The 19729-nt window shown below is 39.2% G+C and overlaps 1 protein-coding gene across 2 annotated transcripts in view; it reads right to left on the reverse strand.

Moving 5' to 3' along the window:
* tmcc1a (transmembrane and coiled-coil domain family 1a) overlaps positions 1-4596 on the reverse strand; it is a 41031-nt gene extending 36435 nt beyond the window's left edge. Inside the window, exons 1-2 of one of the 2 annotated variants that reach the window (XM_020629516.3) lie at positions 4484-4596; positions 3323-3403 (exon numbers count right to left, since the gene is read on the reverse strand). The gene's annotated coding sequence lies outside the window, so the exon portion shown is untranslated. Of the gene's footprint in view, positions 1-3322; positions 3481-4483 lie in introns of those variants that run through there. The other variant, XM_065961251.1, reaches the window with a different exon arrangement.
* Between the last annotated feature and the right edge of the window lie 15133 nt (positions 4597-19729).

Raw genomic sequence — 19729 nt, forward strand, 5'->3', positions numbered from 1 at the left:
TATGTGAACAAACTGAAACAAAGTGATGATCAAACAAACGCAATTCATATATACAATCATCTGTCTTCTGTTTTTTTTTTAGAAAAACTTGAAAAATTGTTAACGATGTCCTGCAAAACTAAAACCCGGACCTCAGCCCTGTTTCAGAGTGCAAGCTCTTGTGACACTGTGTGACCCTTGCTTCTTTTCTCCCTCTGTCTTCTAACAGGAAGGGAAGCAGAGGGAAGCAGGCAGCTTGTTGCCACTAGGAACGACAGCTTTTATAAAGGAATTTCACCTTCATTCTGGATGTGTGGGAGTCAGTCCTACTACAGAGAAGAAACCCAGTCGCTCAGTTTACACGATAAGCAGGCAGGATGATAAAGCTAATTGTTTTGCTTCTTGTTTCTTTAATGTAAAATAAACTCACTGCAGAAGAGATATAGAATAACTGCACTCTAAGGCATCTAAAATAAGCTCAGCTGTTCTAACACCTCTGAATCCCAGTGGGCTTTTTAAAAGCAAAGCCCTGCAGGAACAGGACAAAAGGTGAGAAACAGTCAGAAGCCCTTGTCAGACTGCTTTTTACGCAAAAGTGCCGTGATTAAGCCCAGCTGTCATCACGTCTGTATGTTCATATTGATTCCGCACCAGTGTAATATTCCTGTCCCAGTCTGTGAATTCACATTGCGTTTCGTCGTTGTGGAAGCATGGCAAAGCGGCAGCTCCACAAACACAGACAGTCAGACATGCACGCACACACACACACACACACACACACACACACACACACACACAGCACTGCCCTGATGATACCGTCTCCTCTCTGTAACACCTTTGTTACTGCCTAAAGACCGTACAGACGGGGGGACCACTTCTGCAACATTCAGACTGAAAGCTAAATGTAACAGAGGCGTAAATATCATGGCTTAAAACTGCAGTCTGAATAGGGCTAGAGATACACAGAGAGACAGAAAAAGAAAGAGAAAGGGGAAAAGGGAAAAGGGAAAAAGGGTGAAAAGGAAAAAGGTGTTTCCTCTCTGAGATCAAACTTCCTCTTTAGTTACAGCTGACCTTTGGAATGAGGTTTGAGAATGAACCCAGATCACTGCTTGAGTGATGCTGAGATTTGGACTCCAAAGGGCAACAATAGCTCATCTGAATGTGAATCCCTGACTGAACATTTGTACAGCATTTGTTCAGGGAGAATGTTTTATTTAAGTGTTTAAAAACACATTATCCTGCAGATGGGTATAATAGCTATTAGCAGTGGTTAATGGCTACATTTACAGAGCCATGGTATAAGGTTTTTACCATTCACTTCCACACAAGATAACACACCAATGCTAGAGAACTATAACACAGGGTAGAGCCTTACTGATTAATCGGCCAGCAGATATTAGCATATCAAGTGACTACTGTATCGTTTAATTTTATCGCAGATATGCGCGGATATTTCTAGATTTATCAACCGGTCAAATAGCATTTCATTTGGTTATCATTGTATTACACAAGCAGTTCTTTTTCTGGCTGTCACCAGCAGAGTGTACTTTATGGACTACAACACGCATTATCACTCTCCAGAGTGTCAAACAGTGATGCACGCAGCCGGTACATGCGCAGTTACTCACCAATTGAGTGACCATCGTGTCTCCATTATATTTCTTTTCCACAAGCGTTTAAAAACTGCATTGGAGGTATAAACGCAATGAATGTATATATCTGTATCTATCTACCTCTACAGACCACCAAGATTGAACCAAGGAAGATTTTGGCAAATATATCGGTATCTGAATTTTTAAAATCTCTAATATTGATATCGGTATCGGCCCCAAAAAATACCATACAAGTCAGGCACTCACACAGGGTAACCTTCATGTGGACAGTAAGAGGTGTTGATCAAACCATCAACCCTGTGATCTCAAGTCACCGTCACCCAGCAGGGTTATCTATCCATCGTGTGATTCCCATTTCTGTTCATTTGGACTCACCAACATGTATGACTTTACTGAAGCAGCATAGACACGATCACCCACCGACTTCCCACTCGCTAACACTGCCTGAGGAACATTACCTCTGCCAGGAAGACTTTTTATTTTTATTTTTATTTTTTTAGAATATCTCTCTGTTGCAGTATCACAATCTGCAATGTATTTCACTTGCAGTTGAGGGGAACATGCACACAAAAATAAGAAAACTGTGTTTCATGTTTTTTTACCTTAATGAATGAGATCTTTGTGAACAGAAAAACAGAGTCGTAGTCACAATCAAACCTGAAGGCAAATCTAAAGGTCTTAGCTAACTTGCTTGTCTGACGGTGAGATAACTGAGCACTTAGACAAGATGACAAGTTATTTTAACAAACGCTATAATATAATCAACTAAAAAAAAAGGAGTGTCATGCAGGTATAAAGAACACAGCAGTGTTTTGGAAAATAACTTGTACTGTATGCTGAAAAATGTCGTTTCATTTAAAGATTTTACTGTTATCTATAAATACCTAATAATGGATAATATATAACTTATTAAAGACTTACTTTATTATAATTATTAATAATTAAGTATTGCAGCCTGCCACAGAAGACATATAGTTAAACAACAGGGTAAAGTATATTGACATTAATCCTGTTTTTCTGTTTCTTTTCAACCAGAGCCTTCACCATACCATAATATGTATAACTTGCACAATAATCCACTTCATGTTATCTTCTAATCTGGTGTCTATAGCTTTGTTGTGAGAAATGCATGCTCCCTGTACACACAGCCAATTAGTTAGCCCCTGTGACAGCTTTGCCAGTATACAGCAAACTGTGCTAATCTTAGGCTCTGATCTGGGATAAGGTCATCTTCCCCATATCTGATGCTTAAGTGTTACAAGAAGCGGACGCCAAATATAATGACGAGGAAACGCCACCTCTAGAAACCACTCAGTTCTGTTTTGTAGGCATTGTGCATGAAGAAATATACAGAGACACAAAACACTTGTTAAAAAACTCCCAAGTCTGAGCTCAGCTTCTAACAGGGAGTGCACAATGTTAGTGAAGCACGAGGAGGAGGAGGAGGAGGAGGAGGAGGAGGAGGAGGAGGGCAGCGTCATCGTGGTGGTCTGACCGTCAGCGTGAAACATGAATGGCTGTGTTAGCAGTGCCCTGAAGGGGCAGCCAAGCTCTCAGCCATTTAGCAGCGTATGCTGAACAGATATAATACATCATGTCATATAGGAATCATCCAGCATTGTATATATTTATCTATGGTACATAAAGTGCATTGCAAAAGAGATGGCGCAAGAGAGACGCAAACAGTTTTCAAAATAGATTCCAATAGTGAGAGTATAAAGACCAACCTTCAGTCCAGACACATGACGCTAGAGCAGATTTCCTTCATTGCAGGGGAGATGACAACCTGCGCCATCAGGCCCCCAGCTCTGCAAAAAAGAAGAGAGACAGTGAGATTTACACTAATCCTCTATATGGTTCCTTAGCACTATAGTACTCTCTGCTTCTCCCTCTTTGCCTGCATGCCTCAGTGTGAGTGTAAGTGAGTGTGTAGTTGTTGTGTATGTGTGCGTGGGTGTGTGTGTATCCCACATTCTGATAAGAATAAAATGCACCTCTATGAAGATTGTCAGGCATCAGATGTATTGAGCCTGGCTGCAGATTCCCATCTATCCTTACTAGCCGATTAAATGTTTTGATTGAAATGTCATCCATTAGATTGCATAAGCCAGTAGACTTAAATTAAAATATTTAATAAATCATATTACATTGTTATAAATAAACCCTGCTCAATGTTTATTAAAACTTGAGCAAGTTGAAAGCAACTGGCAGGGCTATGGCTAATAATCATAAGCGACAGATGCATACAACATGACAACATAATAGTGAATAAACGAAGAATGAATTACTTAACAGGAAATATATATAAGAGTTTCATTATATTGCAGAGTCAATGACAAGTCAGCAAAGTAACTATATTTGTATTTTATCTGTCTATTTCCTTTGATATAAAATTAACCCAACCTGTTGTACTTAACTGCGACCTCATACATCATTTTTACTTTATTGAAATACTGACTCACAGCTAAACGTCGGCATATAAAGATGACGCCACAGAGTTACGAATGATAATTACATATTTCATGCTGAGACATAGCGGTCCTATATAAGCTCTATGAAATAGAAGTAAAAAAAAACAGACGAGCCTTAATGTATGCAGTGAAATTACTTTGAAGATAAATTTAAAATAAATAAAAAAACGTCGCTGAAATGTTGATGAAGTGCCAGTAAGTAAGCGTTGTCAGTACATAACAGCAGTGTGTTACAGGTTGACAGTGCAAGTCAGTGTGTCATTGTGCACTGCTGCGGCGAAAACGATGAAATATCTACAGCGACACTTTAACAGCTTTTATGCACAGCACAAAACGCACGCTTCGTATATCACACGCACATGAACTCACGGTAAAACAACCCCCTTGAACGACACTTGACACAATGTTCACACTTACACAAGCGGAGACAAACAGTTGGGCTTGTACAGACGTCGGACGAGCGGCGGTACCCCTCCTCTGAATGCCATCTGCCCCACGGTCCGGAGACCCGCCTTTTCTGACGTCATGCCGTACAACGTAACTAAAAGAGTCTCATGTAAAAAAGACATTCCTCGAGCGTTTACGGCTGGTTTACGGTACCTGAACCTCCTGTCCGGACCATAGCCCAACATCAAGATTGATAACTAGCCTACTTTAGCGTCCCAAATTTTTTAAAGTGCACTATGTAGCCTATTTGGTAGTGAAATTTGAAAGTTGGAGAAGGCAATCAATTCTATGCTCCTATTTTCTGAACTAAATTCAAAGGAAAAAATGGGTCCCTGGAACACTGTTTTGAGCTAAAAAAAGATACCAGGAGAGTGGTTTTACTGTTGCGGGCCCATCACTATAACTTCTCACGTATTATTTTATCTTCAAACAGTTTTCCAGGGACCAAATTTTCATCTGAGAACAGTTTGTGTATAGAGTTATGAACGTATAGGCCTACCACCGAACCTCTCTACCAAAACTCCATAGTGCACCTTTAATGTTTCAATTTATGGCTGATTCAATTTGTGGATTGATTTTTTGATAAGTAAATGTGAATTTAGTTTGATTGTCTATTTGTTATTTAAATCATCTGTCAAGCGGTAATCTAAAAAATTAGCCTATTTATAGGAGAAAGTCTTCTCCATTGTGAGAATGTGCTTCTTTTGTGACAATAACCCTAATCGTAGGCTATAGGCTTATTTTTATCCATATAGTCTAACCAATGCACTGGGAAGTCAGAAGTTTCCAATTCTGCCTATAGGCCTATTTATATTTTATATAGGCCTAATTCTCTAATGTGTCTTTAATAACACTTGTCTATAGCAGAGAAGCCTATGGGATCTGTTTGTAATTTTATTGTTGGTATGACACATTATTATTTGGAGCACAAACATATTCAGCAAGTTTTTGTATTTCACACAATATAAATATTTATTGAAACTTTAAATAAGACTAAATAAATATGGAACCACTTTTTTTTTACCATTGTAGTGAGGTAACCATTGCAGTTATATTTTCTCCAGTAGATGGCAATATTGGCACAGACAAGCAAGTGAGCAAAGCTACAGGTTTACACTGAGCTTCTTCCTTTTGGACAAAGACTTTTAGTTCCAAAGTGTAGAACAAAGCGCTGTAGGAACAGCTTTGTCCCAGCAGCCATTATAGAGTGGAACAAGTCATAGGATATCTGTGTGTATCATGTTGTGTTTTTGTTTTGCTCTTCTTCTTTTTCCTCTTTGCTGCTTCATGTGGCTGTTGTCATTTCATTAAGATCTTGTATGGAGGGACACAGATAGCAGACTGGAAAGCTGATGTCATACTTTTTAATGTTTTATTTAGCCTATTTATTCATTATCTAGGCAATTTAACTGTATAGTCTAGATTAACAGGAATAAATAACTGAACGTGGACCTGAGCTCAATGTTATACTATCTATCTACTATTTTGTTATTTAGCAATTTCTATTTCTTGAAATGTAGTAAAAATCCAAATACTCACAAATTATTGTTGTGGGAATCTGAAAAATGTTCCGTTATGGGCTTATTTAGACTACTTAAACTTTCTTTTTTTTAAAAAAACTAAACGCTTTGACTTTTTTTACACTTACTTTATTTTTTTAAACAAGATGATTTACTTTTTTTCTGAAAAGCAAATGATCTTGATGCCAAAAAAACACACACACAAGCACACACACAACACACACACACACACACACACACACACACACACACACACACACAACTCAGTTGTGTCAGAATCAGATTTTGTCAGAGGTATGTAAACTGTATTTGGTATGTAACTGTCTTCAACTTGAGAGAGCACAAATGAAGCAATAAGATTTTAAAAAAACTGTGAAGTTAAAGGAAGTGGATGATGAATCATGGTATGTTTGTCACTGTTATTTTTTAAATTTCTGCTGATCTGGTGGAAAGGCCAATGGCTACTGAAAACATCTATTTGCCCAGATTACAACCCCTTCATCCTTACTAGTACCTCTTTTGGGTCCTGTTTAGGGTCCTGTTTTGGCCCCTTCAGGATCTTCAGGATTTTTCCAGTCAACCGAAAACGAAGAAGTCGTCATGCCCAACATTTTGGGAAATTTAAAATAGCTTGATCTAATTCCTCATTAGGGGCACATAGATTGTAAGTGACCCAGTAAATTGTTATTGCCATGCAGTCAATTGCTTTAATTTCTAAATTAAAATGTTAAATCAGAATAATTAAGTTATGAAATTGGACCAATATGAAGTATGAATCACCAGAGGAGCTGTGAAGGGAAATTAAATTTGTCTCTCACTGGTGACAGTTCAGCTAATAGACACTTCAGGCAGATAGAGTATATGTCTCACTCAGCTATGAAAACTCAATGACCGTATCAAAGGTGTTTTTCACCAAACAGTAAGTGCAGTGCCACGCAATACGGCCAGTTCAAATGAAAAACATCCTGTAGAAAATAAAAAATTGCACCATATTCCTGGAAAAGGGTCCTTAATGGGTAATGTGCCCGTATGATCTGATCAGAACGGTGCTGTCATCAGCCAGAGAACGAGAAAAAAACATTTACACACCGTCACACAAAAAAAGAAACACACTGATATATTACAAGCATCTTTGAAAACACACACAAACCACACACTGGCTGTTTTCTCTGCGCTCCCACGGTGGAGCAGAGGATAATGGGAAAGATTAGTGTGAGCGGCTGATGCCTGGCGACCCTTTCTCTGAGAGTGCGGCAGACGAGGATGCTGGCTCTCAGTGGCCCTCACCAATTAGAGCATCCACTCAAGAAGGCTGGTCCTAATTAGAAGTCCGAAGCATGGGACTGGAGGCAGGCAGGCAGGGATCGATCCCCAAGACTGGTGAGGGCACGGCTTGGGGGACGACATCTTCCTACTCTATCATACATAGGTCTCCCTCAGGGAGCTATGACTCAGTCGTTGTCTGTGTTCGCCTGTTTTGACCTCTTAACATCATTATTCTTACTTCTCACATGTAGAAAACTGTACTCCCTCTTGATCTGCAACCTTGTCTGGCTGATGTGCATCAATAGTGCAAAGCCTGTGGTAGATGCTTGTGTGTCTTATTGTAAGCCTCCGGCTTTGTCACACTAAGCTTCAGGGAAATAGAATTTTTCTGCCTACATGTTCTTTCTTTCTTTTTTTTTTTTTTTTACAATAACCCTGCAGAAGCGGTAATTGTTCATGTAGTTTAGGGGAACACTTCGGCTTTGGATGTCATATTTAATGAGCACTATGTGTGAATGACAGGTTGTCCATAAGATTCAGTTTTACACGTACACTGTTGATTTATAAGAGTGTGTAGTATGTGGGGAAAAACTTAACGGGTAAAGTTGGTGTATTGATCTTCTTATTATTGCTGAGCTATAGACTGTAAAGAATACATACTGTCTGTGCTGAACGCGTGGTTCATGGGAAGTACAAGAATGTCCCTCTATTGTCATCATGAGATTGACACTTCATTTTAGAGATTTGTGTTTTCCATGAAATTTGGTACACAAATGCTTGGTCCCCAGAGGAGGAATTTTAATCACCTGGACGACCTCGGGCTCATCTTCCAGTTCTATTTGTGTTCTCTGAAATACTTTTCTAACAACAATAAATCATAATCGATAGTCACTCCATGTTCCCCTTGAATGATTTCTAATTAATGAGGTGATTCCATTAATTGTCCTTTGGCATCATCATAAGGTGGAATACAGTATGTCTGAGACCTGGAGATTAATGATCAAAACTCATCAGCCCCATCTGTATATTGTTTAGAGTGCCTGCTAATAGGCTTATCTAAGATGGTGGACCTGGCTTTTAAATATATTCTATAGAGAGTTACTTCCGGGGGCTGTGTACTCCTTGTCTATATTAGACCGTCCTGTTTCAACAACAGTTCTCCAAAGAGATCAAAACCGGCAATAAATTTATCTAAACAGGTTTTGTCTGTGTAGCCACATTGCTGTCATGGGGCTGTTTCTTATGACCCCATGCCTCTCAAGGGTCATCAAAAAGCACATTAAAGAGCTCTGCTGTTAGTTAAGGTGTCATGTTCCCTCATTTAAATGAACAAGTGTATTTTCCCTTCAACTGCAACTCCACTTCCATTCTAATAAACCCAAGTGTGCATTGGTGTGATGATGGTAAAATATGTGTTCCCAGTGCACCAGTGCAGCTGTTTCAGATGGTTTTAACAGTTTTTGATGACGGTGAAGTTCTAAAAATACTAAAGAGAACAGCCTTGCTGTTTAAATGGGACTTGTTGATAATAACAAAAAGTTCCAAATAGTACCACATGAATCATTTTAAAGCTTTCATTGTTAACTTGTTTTGGCACTTGGTGCATATCTGCAACGTTTTTTTTTTTTTAAAGCCTGTAAATAACAGCACTTTTTGGTGCATTATTTTGAACTTTTTTTGGGGTGTGTGTGTGGGGGGGAAACACAAGCACAACTCAAAAACAAACCTACTCTGTATTCTGCGCAGGGCACATGGCTGCTCTGTCTTTGAAAAGGTCAGGACCTCCTGCCTCCTCCTCAGTGTTTCCGCATCTTTACGGTGATCAGCATGCTAATAGGACTAATTGCTGGCTCTAGATCCGGATTAACATTCAGAGGGTTAGCCAGCGTGGGGTCAGCTGTTCTGACTAAGGCAAACCACAAAAAGATGTTCTTTCAGATACAATCAGTTCTGCAATGTGAAATCAAGACATTCACAATAGTCACAGCATGTTGCAATGTTACAATGTAAACCTGTCGGATTATAGGTCGGTCGTATAGTTGGTCCACTACTCTGGTCCAAAATGAAATTGCAGGATAATCATGAAATTTTGCACTATCATCACATAAAGGTTCCCCTGAAACCTCCTGACTGTGGTGATCGACTGGCCTTTCCTCTTATGCCATCCTGTTTTTGTTTTTTTCTGAGAGAAATGATTACCATCACTATGATTGCCAATGAATTCACTGCAGACACATATACCTTCACTTTTTTAACAGCAACATTTCAATTTGTCTTGAACTTTGCAACTGTACTTTGTGCTTTTAGTGCTAGTATAGCCGAATGTTAGCTAATCCAAGATGGTAGCTATATGTTTAACATTGCCTGCCAAATAAAGCATGTTAATATATCACTGAACGTACCTCTGGATTTTTAGGAGAGCCTCACTTACTATTCTGGCATGGCAGTCGAAGACAATCATTGTGGGTCTGGTATAGTTTCACTTATTCTATTTACAGTTTTTAAAAAAACAAACAGGCTATACTTTTTGCCTGTTATCCTTTGATGGAAAGGAGCCAGTATGATTTTGTCTGTTGCTCTGTGTTTGTAAAGCCCCCAGTTGACCCCCTTACAATTAAATCACTCGTGCCTGCGTTGACCATCTATAAAGCTGCAGCAAAAAAGTTAAAATTTCAGTGACATGTTTGAAGACAACAACGAAAGAATTTGTGAGTGTTTAATAGAAACATCTGACACATTGGACACTTCTCTTTTTAATCATTTCAGATTTTATGTTTATGAGAAGAAATATAAATAGAGTCAAACATTCTCACGGTAGATGAAAATGTCATTGATAGTCATGGAATCAATGAGAAGAGGCTGCTGAGGTATTTGGAGAAATGTTGTTATATGATGGGGCCTAATTGCTTTTCTTTGAACCTGATTTACAGCCAGGGGCTCAAGTGGGTGTTCTCCTCATCAGGGGATAGTGGTGAGCTGTGATACAAATACTTAACAATACAGTGTGAGTCATGACTTATATCATACCTCAAGTTAGATAAGAAGGAGAACCATTAATGAGACCCCTGAAGTCACAGGGGAACCTTAACCGTGTGTGATATAAACAGGCACGATTTATCTTAGCAGCCAATTTCAATTTAAAAAAATAAAAAAATAAATGTGGTAGCTTCCAAATGCAATAGTTTCCCTTTCAAAGACACTGAGAGAACATGTCGGTATTGGTTGTATCTCTGATTCATTATCTTGTCATTCTCTTCAAATACTGTCTCAATTCTCAATTCCCCCCAGTTAACTTCAACATTCATTTTGTACTGTATATACCCCCTGTTTTTATTTTATTTTATTTTTTTATTTATCTTATCTATTCTGTTTAATGTGTATTTGAGCTTTCTTGTCTGTGCTGCTGTAACGCCCGAATTTCCCCTCTGGGGATCAATAAAGTACTATCCTATCCTATCCTATCCTATCTTGTTGTTGTTGTTGATTTTGTAAAACAGCAACATTTCATTGGTAAAACTGTTTAAATCACATAGCAACACGGCCACAACTGCTTTGATTGGCTTTTAACCCTAAGTGCAAAACAAGTACAAGAATTAAGTGTGGGCTACAATGAGAAGCAGCGTGGCTTATTGATCTGAGATGATGCAATGAGAGGGATTGTTGGAGAACAGAAGTGATTCATATGGCACCAGACCAATATAATGAACTTTGGTGTCACTTCAAATAGAAGAGTCCAAGCTGAGAGAAATCCTATTTGTTGCCAATTGGTCACTGTATTGGATTAAGTGCCAAATTCTCTCTGTATGGATAATTGAATCTATGAAAAGAATAAAAAGAATGGGCAGAAGAAAATCAACAGAGGGCTAAACTGAAATACATGTACAGCCATTTGAGCCAGAAGTTGTTAATTTGGATATATTGAGACAGAGAAATTATTAAACCGCAAAAGACAGGATGAAACAGAAAAAGATTCATGGGTTATGAGGTTTCCATGATTTACCTTCTCTTGGGAAGGTTGGAAGCTATAGTTAAAATTTAACTTGTCTCTATGTCTCATTGCATCTTGAAACAAAAGCATAAGCTCCTTAAAACAGGATATCAAACCACAGATCAGTCAGGGATTATACACCTCTCTGTATATAGGGGAATGTCACTTAACTAAGTGGATGTAATATTGAAGGGCTTCAAGTCGTTAAAGTGTGACTCGAAAGCTCTAAATTGGCTGCAATTTGCAGTAAAACGATTTTTAACAATGTTCTCTGTGACTCATCACTTGTTTAAAATTCCTGTTGAAGTAACCTGACAGGCTTGTCTGACAAGATGATAGTGCCATTCTCATGAATGTCTGTTTGAGGTAAGAAGATCCTCACTCTAACACATCCAAAGCTATCTAGCATATTGCATCTACTTTGTTTGTACATAAGTAAGTCAAGTAAGTAAAATGTATTAATATAATGCTTTTCACAGACAAATGTCACAAAGTGCTTCACGTATAACATACACAAAGACAGAATGTACGTAGAATTTATATAAAGGATGATTAACTAAATGCCTTTCTAATCAGGTACTTAACTGATTCTTGAAGCTATCAACAGATTCATCAGTGTGGCCTGGAAAGCTCTATCAACACAGGTCTACATGGAACAAATAGCAAGTTAAGGGTATTACACCTGACCCAGACATGAGAATGGTATGAAATAGGAAGCAAATCAAATAATTTCCTTAAATATCAAAATCTACTTGAACACGTAAAAGCTTCCAACAAACAAGTCATGCATTCATCTTTTTCCACACCTTTCATTTCATCAGCCTTGTTATTTTTGATTGTTTTTTCTTAATTTCTCAAAAGTTTAAAAGCAGGCTTTTCACTTTAACAAACAAAAACGAAACTAGGGGAACTTGGGTATTGAGATTATTCAAACCATTCACTGATACGGTTTTAAGAAAATGAGCAGGGGTTGAGGATAATCTCGGCTGTGTCCCCTTTACAGTATTTGTGATTGGCCAAGCGACAGGCTGACTTACCTAATGTGCTTCAGTCTGTGCTGGTGACACACAGAGATTTCCCTCTCTCTTAGCTGTGCGCTAATAGGACATGCTACTTTGGGTTTAAGCCATATTCTTTCTTATTAAAGTTCTCAAATGAGGTTTTGCAAGTTCTTTTAGGACATAATGGTGATAGCAATTAAGATAGAGTAGAAGGCTTTTCTGAGGTAATACTTACAGTTTCTCAGAACCTTAACTGCATTATGCACCTGTCAGGCTACTACAACTATATACTCTTACTAAAACAACCTTTACTTCAAATTATGTGGAAAAAAAAGTCTTTACATTTTTATTATTATTATATAACAAAAAATACTGTACCACCAAAGTGAAATGTAGCTGTTTCTTGGTTGCAGATTCATTTTCACTCTCAATTTCAGTGAAAGACGCTTCACAAGAGGGGAATATATTCTCCTGGAATCTCATTAATTCTGATTTATTCATAGGCAAAACTATGCACATTGATATGAATGAAGTGATAGGCTGATAGAGCTTGCACTCTGTCGGTGAACCTTTGCACATCTTTAACAATTCAGAGACTCAAACGTGATTTTTTTTTGCACACACACATTCAAACTCACATGAAGGCACACTACAAACAAGAAAAACATGTGTTTGTAGACCCCCCCCCCACCCACACACACACACACACACACACACACATATATAATCACACAAACGATTGCTAACACACACAAGACAGCTCTGACCTTCCCTATGACAGGGGTTTAGTGCATGCTCCATTCAGTGCCTTATTACTTGGTCAATTAAATGGGAGCGGCTGCACCATTGGGAAATAGTTTGACCACATTTGTGTTCTTGTCTGTTGTAGTGTGTACATGTACATTTACTGTCATGACGGTCTGTAGCACCTTCCCACTGAACCTACTTTATCCTCCTGCATTTAGTTGTACAGCTGACTGGTTAACACGATTCCCAGAGTCCATGGAGGAGAATTCAGAAAATGTAATGACATGATGTAGCCACACATAGACTACAGTGGCAGATGTTGCTAATTGCTGTCTAATGCAGGTGGTTAATTCATTTCGTTTGGTTTATTATACAGGAAAAGATTAAAAAGTAACATTACAAAAGTTACTGTTAAACGGGCCTGACTCAGTTCAAAGTGGTTTACAGCAGGTTCCTGTTCTGCAGCACATAAAACCAACATCAGACTTAACAGCAACTCAGACAATGGTGGGGGGGGGATGTTGAGGTTGTTGTCCTTATATAATATGGGACCTCAGTCCTGATTTTATGAAACGTCATGGTGTTGTAGTTTAAATTTGGAGTACAGTGATGAGTGTAATGCGGGAGGTTTCCATGGCTATAGGTTCAATGATTTCTTTTGTAGTAACAGACCAAATTGGTTATTGGTTTGCTCATGTCATCCTATTCACAGAAAAGAGGAATGGTTTTCACAAAGAAGAGGTCAGCAAGGGGCTCCTTTACAACAACACAATAAAAAAAGTTTAACCTCAAGAGGGCCCATGGATTCTCTGAAGTTCACTGTGTGTATTTGGGTTAAGAAAATCTGTGTATGATGATGGTGCATTGAAAAGTTGACTATGTCTGGTTGAAGATGTTCCTTTGCCCTAAATGGTGGCAACATATGTTGGAGGTGGTTGTAGTCGGTACAGTTCAGGTCACTGGAGTCTCTCACTTTTTGTCACACACAAACACAGAATTCTGTGCAACAAAATGAGCAATCTTGTTATCATTTGCCAGTTCTGTTCATTTATTCATGAATTGACTCCTTAAGGGGGCTAGGGGGCGACGATGGGCACAGAGATAAGTCCTTTAATACAGAAAACCCTGCTGGGGGCAGCAGACAGACAGAAAGACAGCAGGGGGGGATAGACAGCAGGTATAATATTACTGAGGGCGGTTTCTGGTTATATAAAGCAAGTGAGGAAGATTTAAATAGAACAGAGGTAGGTCCAAACTGTTTTAGAGCCGCTGCATTGGAGGAAGACATTGCTTTCAAGTCATTTTTCAATGAAGTCAGAGCAGACGATGCGCACATCTGGAAAGGCAACAGCAACTGCTTGTTACTTTGTTTTTTTCCGTTTTTTGGAGAGTCCTCTCTTAATTAGACTCTGAATTGAGAATTCCTTGCACAGTCATGCTTTTTATTGTTCAAATTGTAATGTTCACAATCACAATGTTTGTTTGCCATTAATATTTCAGTGGAAAGCACATTGTAATGACTTGCAGTCTGCCGTCTGTGAATGTGAGTGGGCAGGCGAGGGAGAAATAGGGATTGTTTGTGGGGAGGAAAAAGAAGGTGTGACTCCCCTCTCACTCGGCTGATTACAGCTGGAGAGGACTCTGTGGAGTTGTGCTGCAAGTTCCTGCTGTCTCAGTGTAGAGTGTGCCTAATGCTCTCTCCTCTCTATTAGAGCCCACAGCACTGCCGCCATCTCTCTTTCGCACACACATACACAGGAAAAAGAGAGAGAGAGAAAGAACAACAATTCTTTGCTATCTTTATCTCTTTAATTTTCTCCTGCACATGTCATGTGTCCTCCAAACAATGCAAGATCCTGCTTAGCCTCCCCTTTTCGTTTTGTAGTTAACTTAAAGCGATACGTAGGTGGCAATTGCTGTCAGTGAACCCAGATAATTATTACACATTATTGCAGCCTGTTACATGTAGGCCTATGGCTACCTTAGACTAATAGCAAATACACTCAATTACTGCTCACGTTAGTGCAAAAGGGAACTTTCTTCAAACACAGTAGCACAAGCTAGGCCTATAGATCACCGCAGCAACATGTGATCTATGTCTTTAAATGTGCATATGATGACAGCTGTATGTCTGTGTGTTGTGTTACATCTCTGCTTCAAAACACAACTCCTTCCTATAGCCTGTAAGAGACCAAAGGCGGTAAGCAAATTAAAACCACATTTCCATTCACCGTGAAGACTGTATTTAGGAGCAGCCACATACACATACATAAATAATTCATGTAGCATATGCAACTATGTCCTTGAACTTGGTGTTAATTTATATGTTTTTAATCACAAAAACATATCTTTACAATCTTCCAAACCTTTTTCAAACTGCATCTTACAATAGGCCAGAGAGACTTCAGCTCTGATGGCGCCAGTAATTATCTGACCTGCAGGATAACAGTCTCAAAAGCAATAGAAGAAGTATGTATTGCTTCCAAACTTTTAAATACCTATTTAGGGAATCCATCTGAAATATTTCCATAGTCACAAGGCAGGCGCACAATCAAGATCTCTTTTATCCTCTCAAGATTTGCATCTAAAGCCATATCTAAGCTGAGGTCAGCTTTACACGTGCACATGAGCTCATACCAAAACACTGTCACACAAGCCCCTGCTGTAACCTGTAAGGAACTGAACTGTCTTTGTGTGATTCATCAAACCGGTTCTACAGCCACTGAAAAGTCTAATACTAACTTTTGATTTATATTAATTTTCAACAACAGAGTAAACATGAGTTAAAGTGTTTCTATTCATGTAATATTTTGCCTTTATTTAGAAATAGTACAGTTGATAGCGTAGGAAATCAGGAGCGAGTCGGGGAATGATATGCGTGAAAGAAGCCACAGGTTGGACTTGAACCCGGGCCACCTACTGTACTTTGAGGACTTTAGCCTCTGTATATGGGAAGCAACCTAACCGCTAGGCCATCTGTGATCCTTGCCTATCAGTTTTAAATAATTCCATTTATAAACATTCACATAGTGCTGGCTAAGCTCCATTTTGTTGATACGGTTTTGCAGATTATGTGGTTTTGTTGGCTTCCTCATGCTGGGACCTCCAGCAGGCACTGTGGCGGTTTGCAGCTGAGTTCGAAGCGGCGGGGATGAGGTTCAGCACCTTCAAGTCCGAGGCCACAGTTCTCTGCCGGAAAATGGTGGATTGCTCTCTCCGGTGTGGTGGTGTGAGTCCGTGCCCCAAGTGAAGGAGTTGAATTATCTTGGGGTCTTTTTCCCGAGTGAGGGTAGAATGGACCGTGGTGAAGAGGGAGGATCTAAGCCTGAAGGCAAAGCTCTATATTTACAACCCTCAGCTATGTACCTGAGCTATGGGTAGTGACTGAAAGAAGTTCACAGATACAAGCGGCCGAAATGAGTCAGTTGAGATGGTTCGGGCATCTGATTAGGATACCTGTTGGACGCCTCCCTTTGGAGGTTTTCCCAGCACGTCCGATTGGGAGAATCCTTGGAATCCCCTAGGAGAAGTTGGAAAACATTGCTAGGGAAAGGGAAATCTGGGTAGCTGCCACTGCGACCCGACCTCGGATAAGCGAAAGAAAATGAATCTTACCTCAGGACACTTGGGTAAAGACATGTACACTGTATTAGAGCTGGGATTGGACCACCAACCTTCCGACTGTGAGATGACTGACTCTACAACAGAGCCACATACAATAAAGTCAGAGAAAAAGTATGCAGTATGCAGTACATACTGCATTTGGTGTTTCAATAGTAGTATGTAGTAAGCGATTTCAAAAACAGCCTGTGAATACCGAGAGACACAGTGGAAGCTTAACCAGGGTGTGCCTAAAGGGACAAAATAATAATTAATCGAAATTGAAAAAATTAATGCAATAATCCCAGACCTTCTTTAATCTCGATTAACTAGTTAATTCTGACAGCCCTAGTAAATGTTAAGAAATCGTTATGTTTCATAAACACATTTTTTTTGTAGCATTAGTCCATAAAACTAATGTTCAAACCTATTTCTATTTTTAGCAGCAAACAGGGGTTGTTGTTTTTGTGCATACTGTTCTTTCGGAGGTTAAGGGTGTCTATCGAGAACCCATTTGGGGCTGGTGAGTCACCACGACTGTCAGCCTGGCTGTTTCTCAGCTCCATCAGTGTTGAGGCAGGCAGGCGGCCGGTTGAGGGCAGAAGGACAGTGATGGGGTGTCTGACAGGCAGTGTGGACATGTGGCCAGGGACGCAGAGTGTGGCATGGGGCCACGGACTAATCACACAACAGCATTATTTCTAGAATTTTCCTCTCTGTTAGACAAGTAAAGAGCACAGGGAACTCTGTGAATTGTATGTCAAGGGCATGACAGGCGTGTTACAAAACACATTTGGTGAAAGGTCATATAATAAAGTCAGGTATTCTTTATAAGTAGCTAAAGTGAGTTAAGTACGGAGTAGAATAAGATCAATTTCTGATGACGCAATTTCTCTATTTCAATCACTCACTAAACAGTGAACTAAAATTGTGGTTTTCGAAAAACTATTATCTCAACTCTCCTGTGACTGTTATGAAGTCAATCAGAGTTTTTACAGCAGAACGAGATTCAATCACAGTGGGTGCAGTGCTTGGCCTTGGTGGAAGAATGGAAGCCTCTGTACTTTGAGCACTGGACCTCATCACAAAGCTAATATGTGTGAAAGCTAAATCACATGAACTGCAGAGAATCAAACGTCCTGCCCTATAAATTTTAAACCCCCAAGCCCTTATTCACCTCAATACATCAAACATAATTTAAAGAGAAGAATACAAATCTTTAAGGTTTGAAAACAAAGAAAAAACATAGTAGGCATATGGATAAACAGGATTTATTCTGAATGTGTTATTTGACCTTTTATTTCATGTGGGAATAAAATGCATCAAGTTGACAAGGGAATAGGTCAGCCAAGAGTAAACAAGACACTAAGACATGATACATTTTGGGCATCACTTTGAGCCTACAGATTGATTCCAGTGTTATTTAGAATCTGCATTATGGAAGAAAAAAGAGGACAAATCCTGCCTCTGTCAGAGCATCAATCTCATGAAGATGCATGTGAATGGCTATTTGAGCAAAAATAAAACTATGTGTGCTGCTGCAACAAGGGACAAAAAGGAAGCCGCCTACACCACAATCACCACACCATTATGTGTAGTTGAAGGGCCCTTTTACTGAAATCAACTTACTTTCTGTGCAGCTCAATAGTGATTCAGGAAAAAACAAAGGGCCAAAGTAGAGCAGGTGGAAGGATCCCATCTGTTCACCTTTGAAGGTCTTCCTCCTCTTGACTTCCTGTGTGTAGAATAACATTCCCGTCTCATTCAACTGCTCAAAGCCTCTTAGTGCATCATCTTCAACTAATCCTCTCTAGAGCCTTGAATATGCAAATGATTGATTTTCTATTGTTCTGATAAGTTAATGAGCAGAACTCTGCAACATTGGTCTTTTCTTCTTGGGTTATGCTGGTAATAAATGCCGGTAATAGTTACTATTTTCTTACTATCTACAAATCCCACGAAAAGACCAAAACAACAAAAACAACAACAATAAACATATTCCAATGAAAATAATGATATGCATTGCCAATAGATTGATTTAACTTGAATATTTGTGTCAAAAATTTTGTTTAAAATGCAAAATCTTTTCAAACACTTCAATGAGCTATTTTACCCCCCGGCCACATGTTTCTCCATTGAGATGAGGTTTCATTTGGTTGAATTTTGCAACACTAAAACAGAGTCTTTGAAATGTGAATTTTGCCATTTTTGGGCCAAACTGAATTGGAAGGGGTTGAATGTACCCAATTTCATTGCAATCAATACATCCAATAGTTGACAAATATTATTTACGACCAACAACCTCCCTGTTGTAAGAAAACCTGAAATATCTTTTGAATATTTCCCTGGATAAGTGCACTGTTGAGCTGTTAAGTCTTGGATGAAAGGTCAAAATTATTAGGATGCATATGGACACTGTGGCTATCTGATTAAAATACAACTACATCAGCAGACAACTAGAAGTGTCAGCTGTTTTAAAGGTATATTTATTTGGAAGGAATCGATCATCTGGGCTGAGTTTCACATCAGGGTCGGTGTTTAATGGGATTAGCTGACATAAACATAATAACACCAGCCTCATCCTGTAACCATCCGGTTACAAGCCAATACAGGGTACAGAGTACTGAATAGAGCCCTTTTTGCAAACAGTTGTTGAACTTCTCAAGACATTTCCTTCCACTGCCAAAATAATTGGTCTAGTATGAGCTTTATGATAAAAGATAAATGTTGAATGTCTGAGAAATAATCTCTTTTTCTGCATTCTTTGCATTAGAGCCCCTTCAATTCATCATGAAATGCTTCCCTTCATAGAGGATGACTCAGTTGAAACGATATTACACTTCTGATTAATACTTGTCTGCCTTGACTTCCAAGCTTTAGAACTCTGTTGGCATCTTAAGGAGCTGTGACAACAGTTCAATCACAGCAAACCACATTTGTCTGGACCTTACATCAAATATTTGCAGTCTGACCTTTACAGCGTCTTTATACATGGAAGAGATATAGTGTATCTTCATCCTGCAGACACTTAAGTTGGTGGCATAGATTAACCTGACAGTGCTATGCTTTACGGTAATCATCAGCCCCAAGAGAA

Source organism: Labrus bergylta, chromosome 12 (genome assembly GCF_963930695.1).
Source record: "Labrus bergylta chromosome 12, fLabBer1.1, whole genome shotgun sequence".
Classification (NCBI taxonomy): domain Eukaryota; kingdom Metazoa; phylum Chordata; class Actinopteri; order Labriformes; family Labridae; genus Labrus; species Labrus bergylta.